The sequence below is a fragment of the Eretmochelys imbricata genome, chromosome 8, assembly GCF_965152235.1.
Source record: "Eretmochelys imbricata isolate rEreImb1 chromosome 8, rEreImb1.hap1, whole genome shotgun sequence".
NCBI lineage: Eukaryota > Metazoa > Chordata > Testudines > Cheloniidae > Eretmochelys > Eretmochelys imbricata.
This window is the reverse complement of record NC_135579.1, coordinates 83,413,392-83,427,416: the sequence shown is the minus strand read 5'-3', so window position 1 is coordinate 83,427,416 and position 14,025 is coordinate 83,413,392. Positions and strand designations below refer to the sequence as shown.

General features: G+C 45.7%; 1 protein-coding gene across 4 annotated transcripts in view; it reads left to right on the top strand.

Annotated features, from left to right (window-relative positions):
* Positions 1 to 4: 4 nt before the first annotated feature.
* The window catches only part of DNAJB4 (DnaJ heat shock protein family (Hsp40) member B4), a 41,301-nt gene continuing 27,280 nt past the window's right edge, over positions 5 to 14,025 (top strand). The window contains exon 1 of one of the 4 annotated variants that reach the window (XM_077824333.1): positions 5 to 171. The gene's annotated coding sequence lies outside the window, so the exon portion shown is untranslated. Of the gene's footprint in view, positions 721 to 14,025 lie in introns of all 4 variants that reach the window. The other 3 variants (XM_077824334.1, XM_077824335.1, XM_077824336.1) reach the window with 3 other exon arrangements.

Here is a 14,025-nt window from a genome sequence, read left to right as displayed (position 1 = left end):
TTTATCGGTTCGGGATTTGGGAGATAGCAGAAAGGACACAGGTGGATCTCGCGAGCTTTAAAGGTTAATTTTCAGCGCTTAGGGCTACAGCCTCCGCTGGAGCGCGGTGGCTGCTGGGAGCTCGGTTGGCTCGCGACCTGCTAACGCTGACCGAGACTTCTGCGGCTTCCAGTGAGTCGGGGAGGGTGAGCGGGGCGAGGCTGAGCGGTTACTGCCGTTCGCAGGCCGCTGGGGTCTGACCGCCGCCACCCCTTGGGCGCTTGCCCCATGCTGAGGGAGCTCGTTGCCTCCAGGGCACAGTCCGCCCCCCCACCCCGAGTTCCATCGGGGGGCGCAGAGCTCCTTGCGCGGCTCTGGGGCTGCCCCCGGGGCATGCTGGGGTGGTGCCCCTGGGGAGGAGAAGTTTCACTTGCCAGGTGACTGCCGCCGCAAGCGGATGCAGCGAAGCCGGTCAGCCCGCTGGGCGTGGGGCTTGCAGCGCTGCGGGGGGTGTTGTGGCGGGGGCGGCGGCTTGTAAACTGGCGTTGCTGTTGAGCGCGGTGACGGAGCAAATATCACCCCCGTGTAACGCGCTCAGGCTACCTCGAACGAGCGCTTCATTGCGACGGGAGGAGGGATGGGGCCGGAGGCCTGCGGGGCCGCGCCGCAGCGAGGGTTGAGGAAACTGGCAGCGCCTCAAGAGACAGCCGCGGTGGTGGTTGTTCGCTGCAGCCTGGGGAGGTGAGCCTGCAGGATATGCAGAGCTATTCTGACCAGCTCAGGACCTCAGACGTCTTTGCTTGGCATGCCAGCCAAGGTGGGGGTGGAGGGGAGCAAAAGCCTACGTTGTTCTTCTGGGGTTTATGACTCTTTCTCTAGCGTGGCTTCTCTTTTCAGCTAAATGCAACCTGGCTTTTTAAGATGTACCACCACTGAATTCTTTGTGCCCCTTGCCTTGGCATTTAACTACTCTCATTCAGTCAGAACTATTTTTGATTTCTTTTTAGGATATTCCTTTTTCAGGATGGTGTGCTCTGTTGATTCTAGCATCTTCCTACTAGGCTTCAGCTCCTGCAGGAGATGGATCGTGGCTCCCGCTTCTTCTATGCCCTGGAGTAGAAGACGGGAGGTTAAGAAGCATGTCATCTGCCTTTTGGCAGCTGATGGTACCCCTCTCAGGGATCCAGTGGAGATGTGCGAGAGGGCCCAGGCCTTCTATGCTGGCCTTTTCTCCCAAGATCCTGCCAATGCTTGCCGAGTGCTTTGGGACAAACTCCCAACGGTCAGCATGGGCGATTGGGACCGGCTGGCGCTGCCTCTCACTCTGGCCAAGTTCTTGGAAGCCCTCTATCTCATGCCCACTAATAAATTTCTGGGCATGGACGGGCTGACTGTGGAGTTCTACCGCATGTTCTGGGACGTCCTTGTCCACCGTCTGGGCCAAGTGATTGGAGAGCAGGATCCTCCCCCTGTCATGCAGGTGCACAGTGCTAGCCTTGCTGCCAATGAAGGGGGACCTCTGCAATCTCCGGAACTGGCATCCCATCTTCCTTCTCGGCACAGACTACAAGGTCATAGCAAAGGCCATCTCACTGCGGTTGCAGTCTGTGCTGGCGGACCTGGTCCATCCTGACCAGACCTACACTGCCCCGGGCTGTACCATCTTTGATAATCTTTACCTGGTCCGGGATCTCTTAGAGCTTGGGTGTAGGGATGGTCTGTCGTTCACCCTCTTGTCCTTGGATCAGGAGAAGGTGTTCGACTGGATGGACCAAAGGTGTGTCCTGGGCGCTCTTTGGGCATTCAGCTTCAGGCCTCAGTTTGTAGGGTTTCTCCAGGTGCTGTATGCTTCTGTACAGTGTTTAATCAGACTCAGCTGGCTCTTGACGGCACCTGTGAGCTTCGGGCAAGGAGTCAGCTGTATACTCTGGCCATTGAGCCCGTCCCCCGTCTCCTTCGTAAGAGGTTGACGGGGTTGGTGCTGCATGAGCCGGAGGTGAGGCTGGTCCTGGCAGTGTATGCCAATGATGTGCTTCTCGTGGTCCAGGACCTGGACGACCTGGTGCAGGTGGAGGCTTGACAAGCTATTTATTCAGCAGCCTCCTCCGCCCAGGTCAGCTGGGTCAAGAGCTCTGTCTGGGTGGCAGGTGAGCTCCCTCCCTCCCACCCACACTTCAGGTCATCCGGTGGAGCATGGGTCCGCTGCTCTATCTTGGTATTTACCTTTCTGCCACACATCCATCTCCGCAGGAGAACTGGCAAGGTTTAGAGGGCAGGGTGGCTGCGGGGCTGAATAGGACTGCTCCAGTACCTCTCCCTCCAGGGGAGCGTGCTGGTGCTTAACCAATTGGTCCTGTCCATGCACTGGCACCGGCTCAACAACCTGTGCCCGCCACTGGGGTTCCTGGCCAATCTCCAGAGGTTGGGTCTGGAGGATTTTTTTGGCCAGGACTGCACTGGATCTCTGCAGGGGTTCTCTATCTTCCCCTGAAGGAGGGAGGACAGGGCCTGATGTGCATGCGCATACAGGTCCATGTCTTCCGCCTCCAGGCTCTGCAGAGACTCCTTTATAGTGCAAGCGGCTTGGCATGGAGCATATTGGCACGGAGTGTATTGGCACATGTATTCCTCTGCCGCCTGTGAGAGCTCTGATATGACCGGCAGCTCTTTTTTCTCCATCCAAGAGGTCTTCTGTGAGACCTCTCTGAGCTGCTGGTCTTCTACCAGGACTTTCTCTGGACCTGGAGGCTGGTTTCAGCAACCAGGTCCATGGCGGCTACCAAGGAGGTAGATCTTCTTATGGAGCCCCTGCTACACAATCTTCAGCTCTGTGTGCAGGTTGTGGAGTCCCCCTTGGTGTGCTAGAGGTTGGTCCTGGCGGTCCCAGCTTTGTTTTGGCAGCTGAGTTCCCTGAAGTGATAAAGAACATCTACAGTCCAACCAGCAGAATACGGGTAACTGTTAGAAGATAATACATACTGTTCATTTTAAAACCTTTGCTTAGTTATTCCTTCAGTATTTTTAATGTACAAGTAAAGAGATGAGGAAAAAGATATAATGGTGAGAGTGAACATTTTTGTGTGTGTGACGGATGGATAGATAGATATGAGAATTTTAGCATTACAAGCTCGATTTGAAGGTTGACTTTTGGGTGAAAAAAAATGCTGCTAATGTTCAAGACCTTTCCAGCTCGTAATTTTAAAACATACCAAATTCTTTGCCGGGTAATCAGTTTCAAGTTGCTTTATAGGGCTTTGGCGGGAGTTGAGATATGCCATCTTCTGCTGCCATAAATAGGTTTTTAGGTTTAAATGACCTATAGTGATTACTTCAGTAGCGCAATTTACCTAGAAAGTCAGGAAGTACAGGGTTTTTAATAATTCTAATTCTGAACTGCACAGACATTTGTGAACTGCTTACTGCACTTGTGAAAGAGGAAAATTCATGTATATGATTTCAAAGATTCTTGATAAAGATAAACGGGAGGGGACGAGATAGCAGAGAGGGGAAAAATGGAAGAACAAAAAGGGTTCTATTGTAGTGATCCCTCTTACAATGTTATAGTAAAAGTTTTGTCAGCATTTCTCTTACAAACTCCTTATCCTGCTATAGGATTTGACTTTGGGCTAAAACATAACTGACTTAATACATTTGGGTCCAATGCTACAAAATTTACAGATGTTTACAAAACTTCAGTGGGACTGCTAAGTTGAGGAATATGGGATGGATTTCATCCTTACAGCTTTTCTTTTGAATATATGTAAAATTTTTATATCTGTGCTTGGAAGGTTTAGATTTTTTTTATCAGTGAATGTCAGTAAATGTTTTACCATAAACACACAAACTAATTACAAGTATTTCCATAAATGATCAAAATTTAGACAGTCAAAATAAGAAAAATGCTGCTTGACAACTTGTTAATTTGACTGAGGATGTTTACTTTGTGTATATTAATGTGATGCGGACAATTTGTATTTTAATGGTTATAAACCTTTAAATTTTTGAATCTCAACATCTACGTGTTTATTCCCCCCCCCTCCACCTCCCTCTGTTCCTCAGACGTTCTTGTCAACTGCTGGAAATGGCCCACCTTGATTATCACTACAAAAGGTCCCCCCACCCCCCCAGCTCTTCTGCTGGTAATAGCTTACCTTAAGTGATCACTCTCTTGTTATAGTGTGTATGGTAACACCCATTGTTTCATGTTCTCTATGGATATAAATCTCCCCACTGTATTTTCCACTGAATGCATCCAATGAAGTGAGCTGTAGCTCACGAAAGCTTATGCTCAAATAAATTTGTTCGTCTGTAAGGTGCCACAAGTACTCCTTTTCTTTCAAAATCTACAGTTATTAAATAATTATCTGCCCTCCCCATTGTGACCTCCCCTGTAATTTCCCACACCTGTGAAAATTTAAATAAAAAAACCCTTTAAAAATAAACACCTATCAAAATCATAAAAAATAAGTCTGACAAGCTTAAATATATCTGTCTAGCCACTTTTTAAAAAAAAATTTGAAAAGTTTTACAAATACCTCACGTCCTTCTAAAGCACTGTTCCTTATGGTAATACAAATAATGGAGACTAGTGCGTTGCAGTCCTAGTCATAGATAAGACCCTATTGTACTATGCTCTGTACTGACTCAAAAAGATGGTCTCTGCCCCAAACAGCTTATTATCTGAGTATGAGATGATACAGTAGATACAGCCACACAGGACTGTAGGAGTACAGTGAAACAATATGGGTCAGTATGGTAAGTAGTGGTCTTAGCACACCCACAGCCTAACAGTTGTCAAGTTTTTTGTAGGCATCAAGGAAAAGAAGAGTTCTCAGGGGGGTAATTAGTTAGGCTTTTTTGTGGATGTTTGCAGCATGCAAAAATGCATGGAAGTGGTTGCTTTAAGGTGTTACAAGTGGGCCAGGGGAACTTGCAGTATTGGTGGATAGGAGGCAGGAGTTGACCACTTGATAGTAAATCAGAGAAGATAGGGTAGGGGTAGAGTGTGAAGGCCTTAAAAATAAAGACAAATAAGTTATACATGATGAGAGAGAGGAGGGAACCCGTGGTCCTTTATGGTCCTGACTTAGAACATTAAATGCATGCTGAGTGATTTGCTGAATTGGCCTTAATACTGAGCCCCTTCATTTAAAACAAACAGATTTAGGTGTCAGTTTTTCTTAGCTCGGAAGGGAGACTAGGCAAATGTATTTTCCTACTACCACCATACAGACTTGGTCTGAGGTAATCCCCTTCCCTGATACACAGGTGCTGACTTTCCAGTGTGCTGGGGGGACAGAGGGTACTCAACCCCCAACTCTTCCCCCAGGCACTGCTCCCACTCCACTCCTTACTCCAAGGCCCCACCCCTGCCCTGCTTCTTCCCTCCCCATAGCGCACCGCATCCTTGCTCCTATCTATCCTTCCCAAAGCCTCCTGCACACCACAAAACAGCTGTTTGCAGCAGGCCGGCGGAAGGGGAGGGATGGGGAAGCACTGATCAGTGGGGCCCACCGGCAGATGGCAAACACTGGGAGGGGGGAGCTGATGGGGGACTGAGCACTCCCCATTTTTTCCCTAGGGATGCTCCAGCCCCGGAGCAGCCATGGAGTTGGCACCTATGCACTGATACATACATACGTACACCCCTCATTAAGACCAAACTGTTACCTTTTCTCATGTGACAAGTAAGAGGCAAGAAAGACTATAGGCTACCTGTGCACCAGCTCAGCCCATCCTGAGGACAGTTGGTCCAGGGATGGAAGGATTTGTACCTTCTCCTCTGATTATCTATTTAGGTGGGGCTCATAAATTAAAAATATATAAATATATTCTATAATTTCTTTTTATCCAGCCATTGCTTGCTGTTTGTCAGAGGTCAGTTAAAAAGAACTGGTATATAAGGGTAAACCTGTACTATGTATGTAACTTTGGCAGCAGTGGGAAAGGGAGCAATAGGAAGGAAAGGATATGAGATGAGTTGAGTTCTAAAAATCCCTAAATAAACATTGAAGCTAGTCAATATTCATAATAAAGGATTCAAAACTCAGTCACCAGCCTTTAAGAACATGATTATGGCAAGTTTAAACGAACTGGTAACTTGAAATATCGTATGGATTATGTGTGTTTATTGAGGAAATGTAATAAATAACATGACAAAACACTTGTGTATGTCTAAGAATATTTATTTTATCATGGTCCCTAGTTTTCGCCCTTCTCTATCCTCCTTTAGATTTTTTTATGATGCTATAAGTGGATAGCTCAATATTTACTGTAAGTGGCAACAAACATTTATTTATGGTAGCACCCAGAGCCTCCTTTTGTGATTGGGATTGTTGTGTTCGATAATGTAAAAACATAGGTAAAAGGCAATTCATGCCCTGAAGGGCTATGGTACAGGCTTAATATTTCAAAGTTCAATAAAGCTGGTAAATACAAAGGGGCAAAGAAAACAAACTCTATGTACTTAAGAACGAGGATGACATTAGATTTGGAGGGAAACTCTTTTTGACCAAAATAGTATAAGAAAGCTGCCTCTTCACTGCCGCCTAATTCACATCTCACTAAAATGTCAGATCTTCCATATGTTATATAATAAGGATTGCTGTCAAGAGGGAGAAAACCAAGTACAACTTTAAAAAGAACCATCCCCCTCATAGTTAAATGTAAAATTGGAAACCTATGGACTGTGAATTGGCAAAATTCGCTGATTTGATGGGGGATAAATCCCACTTGTTCTGCTGAGGGCAAATCCTGCTTTCTCCCTAGAGTTTGCTGTCTTGTGGGTTATTCCTTATGAGAGAAATAATCTGTGTTTAACATATGAATGTAAGAAACGTGTACAATTGTGGAAGTGTAGGACACACTCTTTACTCCTATTTTTTTGTTTGCTCCTCATCACCGCTCTCTGTCCTTGTCACTCCAGCAGAACTAAAATGAAAGGTTTGAAAAATCACATGGTATTTGCAAGCATGAAGCTTTCTAGCATATGGGTCCCATACAGAATTGAAGGTTTCATTGTGCAACTGGGGCAGGGAGAGCCTTACAGGCTTCATGGCAAAGAAAATCTCCCAACCTTGAACCAATGTAATGTTGTCTTCTGAAATCTACGGAGTGAGTTTCTGTACCTCTGCTGCTAATAGTTGAAGCTGCAGCAGACTGAAAGCTAATCAGAATTGTGTTTGGTTTTCACTGTAGCTTTTCAAAACCCTGTGGGCAGCAGTAAAACTGAGAAGAATCACATCTATTTACTCTGCTGTTTGAGAAGAGCTGAGCAGCAGCAGCAAGGGCAGGAATTGGAGCTGTTCAGTGAGACACGCTTTTGGATTTAGGTGTGGGGTTGAAGGGGAGAAGTAGAGAAGTGAAGAACCACCCACATCTCCCAACAACCAGAAGTCTGGGGGTGGGAAGAAGCAAGGGGGGATAGAGAGCAGGAGCATATTGCTTCTCTCTTCCAGTAACTGAAAAGGGAAGGTGTTCCCTTTAAATTTCTCATACTAGCCCAAGGTTGGTACATAAGACTGTCTCCAGGCAAGGTCCAGATACAGCACGCTGATAGGAACACCATCAAACTCTCACTTTTCCTCACAATTGCAAAGGTAAGAGTGGCTTCTCATTTGGATATTGGATGGTGGGGTCCCCATCCTTCATATCTCTAGGTAGTTGGGGCTTCAAAAATTTTACTAGATACCTATATGTGAGGGGATGGGTGGCTGTATGTAAGACAGTGAAGGCTTTTTCAACCCATGGATCATGACCCAAAATGGGGTTGCCAGAATGTGTCAAAGGGTTGCATCGGAGGTTGGGGGAAGGGGTGGACATTACAGAGCCTGTCCCACGCTCACCTGGTAGTGGTAGCTCCTGCAGCTCTGGTCCTGTGGGGCTGGCTGGGCTCAGTGCCCATAGCAGGGACCAGAGACCTGGAGCATGGGTTTGCAGTGCTGCAGCACTGCTCAGGTTCATCCTCTCTGTCATGACGGGGGTGGGGGGGCTAGCTGGGCCAAATTTGTCTGAGTGGACTGTGACCCCATGTACCACGTTGCAATGCCACTCAGACAAATTTGGCTTGGCCAGTCCCCTATTGTGGGACTGGGCCAAACCTCAGTGGCACTTTGACCTCAGGGGTCTCAAACCCCAGAGCAGGGAGCTGTGGGACAGAAGCCCCACTATGGTACTTGTAGCGTACTTATTTAGTACGCAATTATGTTAATGTGTATTGTATATCCTGTATAAGAAATATTTAGTAAGTCAGAATTTTTTGTGTGCTAAAGCTATTTATTGGGTTGAGACAGGCCATCAAGGTTTACAAATGGGTCCTGAATGCTGAGAGGCTGAGAACCACTAAGATAGTGAGTAGAAGAAATCCTATTTTTTTTTTTTAAGGGTGGGTTTTTAAGTTTTTATTTACACACACACACAGAAAAAGGAGGATTAATACAGTTCTCCCTAAGCAGTATGCATGGTTTTCTTTCTTTAAATTGCAGGGCGATGGCCTAAGAGGTTGTGGGGGAAAGGAGTGTAATAGAATAAGTAAATCTTTCAAACTCAGCTAATGTGGGTATTGGTGCTAGATCCATGGTATGTGGTGAAGGTAATAGGCATCTGAGCATCATTATACCAGTGTTCGGTGGCAGTATTTGCGCACGCACCAGGAATCCAGCATTATCACATTGTTTACAGGCTGTAGGCAATGAATGACTCTTGGTAAATTGTTCCAAAGGCTAATTATCCTCACTTAAAATGGTACACTTTATTTCCAGTCTGAGTTTGTCTACTTCAGCTTGCAGCCATTGGACCATGTTATGCCTTTGTCTGCTAGACTGAAGAGTTCATTATTATCAAATATTTGTTCCCCTCTATAGAGAACAAAGACGGTTCAGGGTGATTTGATTACTTTCTCTTTAAGCTAAATGGATTGATCTCCTTCAGTCTGTCACTATAACGAATGTTTTTTAATCCTTTAATCATTCTTGTGGCTCTTCTTTGAACCCTCTCCAATTTAATAAGATTTTTCTTGAATTGTGGACACCAGAATGGGACACAGTATTCCATCAGCAGTCACACTAGTGCCAAAAAGAGAGGTAAATAATCTCTGTACTCCTACTCAAGCTCCTGTTTATGCATCCGAGGATTGCATTCATCCTTTTGGCCACAGTGTCATATTGAGAGTCATGGTCTGCTGATTATCCACCATGACGACAAACCCCTTTTGGAGTCACTGAATCACAGAATGGAGTCAGTGACCTGTAAGCGTGACCTATGTTCTTGGAAGTAATAAGGCATCTTTGAGCCCTGGAATGCAATCAGAACATTCAAAAAGAGAGCAACAACTAATTACTTAGTCTTCTAAACTGGACTTTGCTGTAATGCAGCAAGGATGAGTGATACCTAGGGCTATGGGTGTAATATTTTTTTTTTTTTTTTGGTGAGCACATGTAACTCCCATTAGCGTGATTCAGAGGGAGAATGGATGGACTCCTTTGTTTTATCTTAAATCAGACAGACTTAAAGTAACAATTAGATCAAACTCTGACATGTCTTTGTTTTTTTAATGTAACTTGGTTCTTATTATATCTTACAGTGCATGGGGATCTGTCATTGCTGAGCTTTGTAAACATAAAAATCTATCTGCATGAGTCATGGAACAGCATGTGGGTGGGATTTGGGCAACGGCACTCTGGAAAAATATCTAGTATGGATATGTGGGAACACCTCCTTTTGCTTACATAAAAAATAGTGATCACGTGTCTAAGAACAGAAATTTGTGCTGTTCCTTATTTGGTAAAGTGTTAATAGCATTCATTTTGTTCAATGCAATAGTATAAATGAATAAAATAAACTATAGCACTGAAACTGTCATCCCAAACAGGTTTAGTTGTGGTTCTGAAAATATCCTTTTTCTTAGCAAAGAAAACTGAAGAATAAACTTATTTTTGCTGATTTTAATGCTGCTGAGAGCAAATGCAGAAAGCACTAGCACCAAATGGAATGTAGATGGGGAATGTGTAAGGATCTTCCCCCACTCCACATAGCACCATAACTCTGATCAGCAACACGTTGTGCTGTGCTTTTTTTTTTTTCCCTCCTCTCTGCAGACATTTTCTGTTTACTGATTGGTTTTTAATTAGGCCAAAAACAACTGCACAAATGCTATTACAAAAAGAAACTGTATTTCTGAGTATGGTATTTAAGGTAAGAAAATATGAAAAATAGCTTATGTAATAAAATGAAAAGACAGCTTGTATGCTGATCCTATGGAATTGTGCCATAATTTCACAGCTGTTTCACATCATATTGCTCAATAACATTTCTCAAGTTCATGCAGGCTTCCAGATTGAGAGCCAGTGGGAGTGAAGTCCTCTCTTTGTGCACAGAACTGGTATAGTATGAGCAGCAGCAGTGCAAGCTTCCCAATGCTGCCTTGTCAATGTGCTTAAACCCTCATCTGCAAAGTCAATCTCTAGCTTCCAGATATATCAAATTAATGACCTGCCTCTTTGTTGAGACTTACTGATTTATTGGCATCCTTGCCAAAAAAGGAAGAGGGTTAAAAAGTTTAAGAAATGCCCACCTTTATCACTAGGGCCCTACCAAATTCCTGACCATGAAAAACACGTCTCGGACTATGAAATCTGGTCTTCCCCCTGTGAAATCTAGTCTTGTGTGCTTTTACCTTATACTATATAGATTTCATGGAGAGTGACCAGCATTTCTCAAATTGAGGGAATCTCGGCCAGCAGCCACCACTGCTGAGCTCTGAAGGCAGCACAGCACCACCAGCAGCACAGAAGTAAGAATAAAAATACCGCAACCCCCCTCCTGCAATAACCTTGCGACCCCACTGTAACTGTGCCTCAGTGGGTCACAACTTAGAATACCAAATTCAGGACAAACTGCTGAAAAATAGGACAGACACCAAAACTAGAGGTTATTCTCCCATGAGATATACCAAACCAGCAACAAAAGTACATTTCTGTTTCACCATGCTGGGTAACAAGAAGTCATAAAAGCAGTTTCCTTAGGTCATTAGACTTAAAAATAAGTGGTTCTTTAAAACGAATCTAATCAAATAGAAGGTGGTTCTGGTACCAAAGGAGCAGCCACATACCCAGGTCAAGATGTAACTCAGATCTTACCCAAAAATCACGCCGTTGCCAATCCTTTAGTATCTAAATCTAAAGGTTTATTTATAAAAAAAGAAAGAAAGCTGAGAGTTAAATTTGGTTAAAGGAATCAAATGCATACAATAATTGCAAATTTCTTGTTTCAGGCTTGTAGCAGTGATGGAATAAACTGCTGGCTTAAGTAAAGTCTTTGGTTACTTTCAAATCATTGGAAGGACCTCAGTCCATAGGTTTGAACGGGGGGGGCAAACTATGGCCTGTGGGCCAGATCTGGCCTGTGTGATTGCCACCACTGTGGGCCCCAGGCCTCTCCCGGAAGCAGCCGGCACCAGGTCCCTGCGGCACCTGGGGGACGGGGAGGGCAGAGAGCTCCATGTGCTGCCCTCGCCTGCAGGCACTGCTCCCCGCAGCTCCCATTGGCTGGGAATGGGGAACTGCGGCCAATGGGAACTTCGGGGGAGGTATCCACAGGCGAGGGCAGTGTGTAGAGCCCTTTTTCCACCCCACCCCACCCCACCCAGGGGCCGCAGGGACATGGTGCTGGCTGCTTCCGGGAGTGGTGTGGGGCCAGGGCAGGCAGGCAGGGAACCTGCCCTGGCCCTGGTGCACACTGCTGCCACCTTGGAGCCGCTCCAGGTAAGTGGCACTGGGCTGGAGTCCGCAGATCACACTTCTCCCTGCACCCCAACTCCCTGCCCTGAGTCCCCTCCCACACTCCTCTCTGCACCCCTGCCCTGAGCTCCCTCCTGCACTCCAACCCCTTGCCCTGAGCCCCTTCCTGCTCACCACACCCTCTCCCACACCCTGCACTCCCTCCTGCTCCCCACCCCCCTGCCCCAGCCTTCCATTCATGGCCCTGCATGCAATTTCGCCACCCAGATGTGGCCCTCAGGCTAAAAAGTTTGTCTACCCCTGGGTTAGAATGCTCCCATTAGTATAAATTCATAGTCCAGAGGCTTGAGCAGGAAAGAGGCAAAATGGAGGTGTTTCAAGGGCCTTTCTATTATGTGGAGGGAAACCCATTGTTTCAAACAAAGCCCCCAGCACAGCTAGTAGAAAATTACAGGTAAAAGATGGGAGTTTGGAGTCACATGGGCAAGTCACCTGTCCATGCCTGATTTTGCTTAGTCATAGTAGGAAGCCATTACCTATACTTCAGATGGAACATCCACAGGAAAGTTCATTCAGTTTAGATAGGCATCTCCCATGGTCCTTTGTGAGTTGTGTCCTTTTGATGGGCCACTCAATTTGAATAAAGAAAAGGAGTACTTGTGGCACCTTAGAGACTAACAAATTTATTTGAGCATAAGCTTTTGTGAGCTACAGCTTGTGCTCAAATAAATTAGTCTCTAAGGTGCCACAAGTACTCCTTTTCTTTTTGCGAATAGAGACTAACACGGCTGCTACTCTGAAACCTGTCAATTTGAATAGTCCCTCCAAGATGTGCAGGCTGAATACCTTGTGGGCGTTACCCCAGGAGCAAACGTTTGAAAGCCAGATATGGAGCCAATACTCAAACTTCAAGTACAAAAATGATACATGCGTACAAATAGCATAATCCATAACGAGCAAATCATAACCTTTCCATAGGCATATTATATGCCACTTTTTATACAAGATTGGTTGCAAATATATAACAGTGGTTGCAACAATAATCTACATGGTCATATTTTAATCAGATAATGTCACACCTCCCACAGCTCCTTTTTGGGTCAGGACCCCTACTATTACAACACCATGAAATTTCAGATATAAATAGCTGAAAACATGAATTTTACCATTTTAAAAATCCTATCACTGAAATTGACCAAACTGGATTGTGAATTTGGTAGGGCCCTATTCATCACACTTACTACAGGACTTTTTGAAAAATCAGGAAACAAGGAGTCATGGATTCACAGGGTCTGGTCTATGCCCCAGTCTTTAACTAGTCTAATGGGAGTACCTCTTTAGTATGCTGGATCCCTGCTATTCTACAGAGGTTGCCCATGGCCTCCACGACTCCAAAACTGGGCCTTCAGGTTTCAGCAATTCTTGTCTCTCTCCATGGCTCTTAGCATATGCACAATGTGCCTCAGGTGGCATGTGACCAGGATTAATCACCGAATTTGGTCTGCTGCTTGGATCATTAGCTTTCCTGGCCCAGGCTGAGTACTGATGGGGAGTGTGACATGAATGCTGATCTATGACCCCCACCCAAACCTGCAGTGATTCCAACTGAGCCAGATTCCTGAAAGAGCATTTTTCCACCTATTCAATGCTTGCAGTAAGTAGTTGCAGTGGTACCAGACAGCCTTTTCAAAACAATGTAACAATTTTATTAACTACCTGACATGCATAATCTGAAAGTCTTTGAGTTTACAAGAGAGAGGCAGACTTGGGATATGGTTTCTGTTGGTGGTAGCCAGGACTTTGCTATATCCGTTCCCAAGCCCATCCTCTCCCTCTCTGTCCTCTTTTCCTCTGAGTTCCAGGAGAGCTCCTTAAGAGCTGTCAGACACACTCCCTTTCTCTTTGTTTCCAGCTGAGGTCCTTCTTTGGCTGTGAGCAGGTAGGTGTTAATGTGCTGGCCTCTGGGGTTTCCATTGTCCCTTCCAGAGTCTCCATTCACACGTGTGGATTCCAACCAGACATTGTTAAGCAGTCTGTTTCCAATGCAGCCTGGTAATGTGACATCCTGCCAGCCCGCATTCTCTTATACACTTGATATGTTGTCTGCAGTTAGGCCTTGTCTACGCTGCCACTTACAGCGCTGAAACTTTCTTCACGCAGGGGTGTGAAAAAACACCCCTTGGACGATGCAAGTGGCAGTGCTGTAAAGTGGCAGTGTAGATAGTGTTACAGCCCTAGGAGCTGTGCTCCCAGCACTGGTAACTATTCCCAGGGCCCTCTCTACCCATATGCACAGTACGCAGCTGTGTAG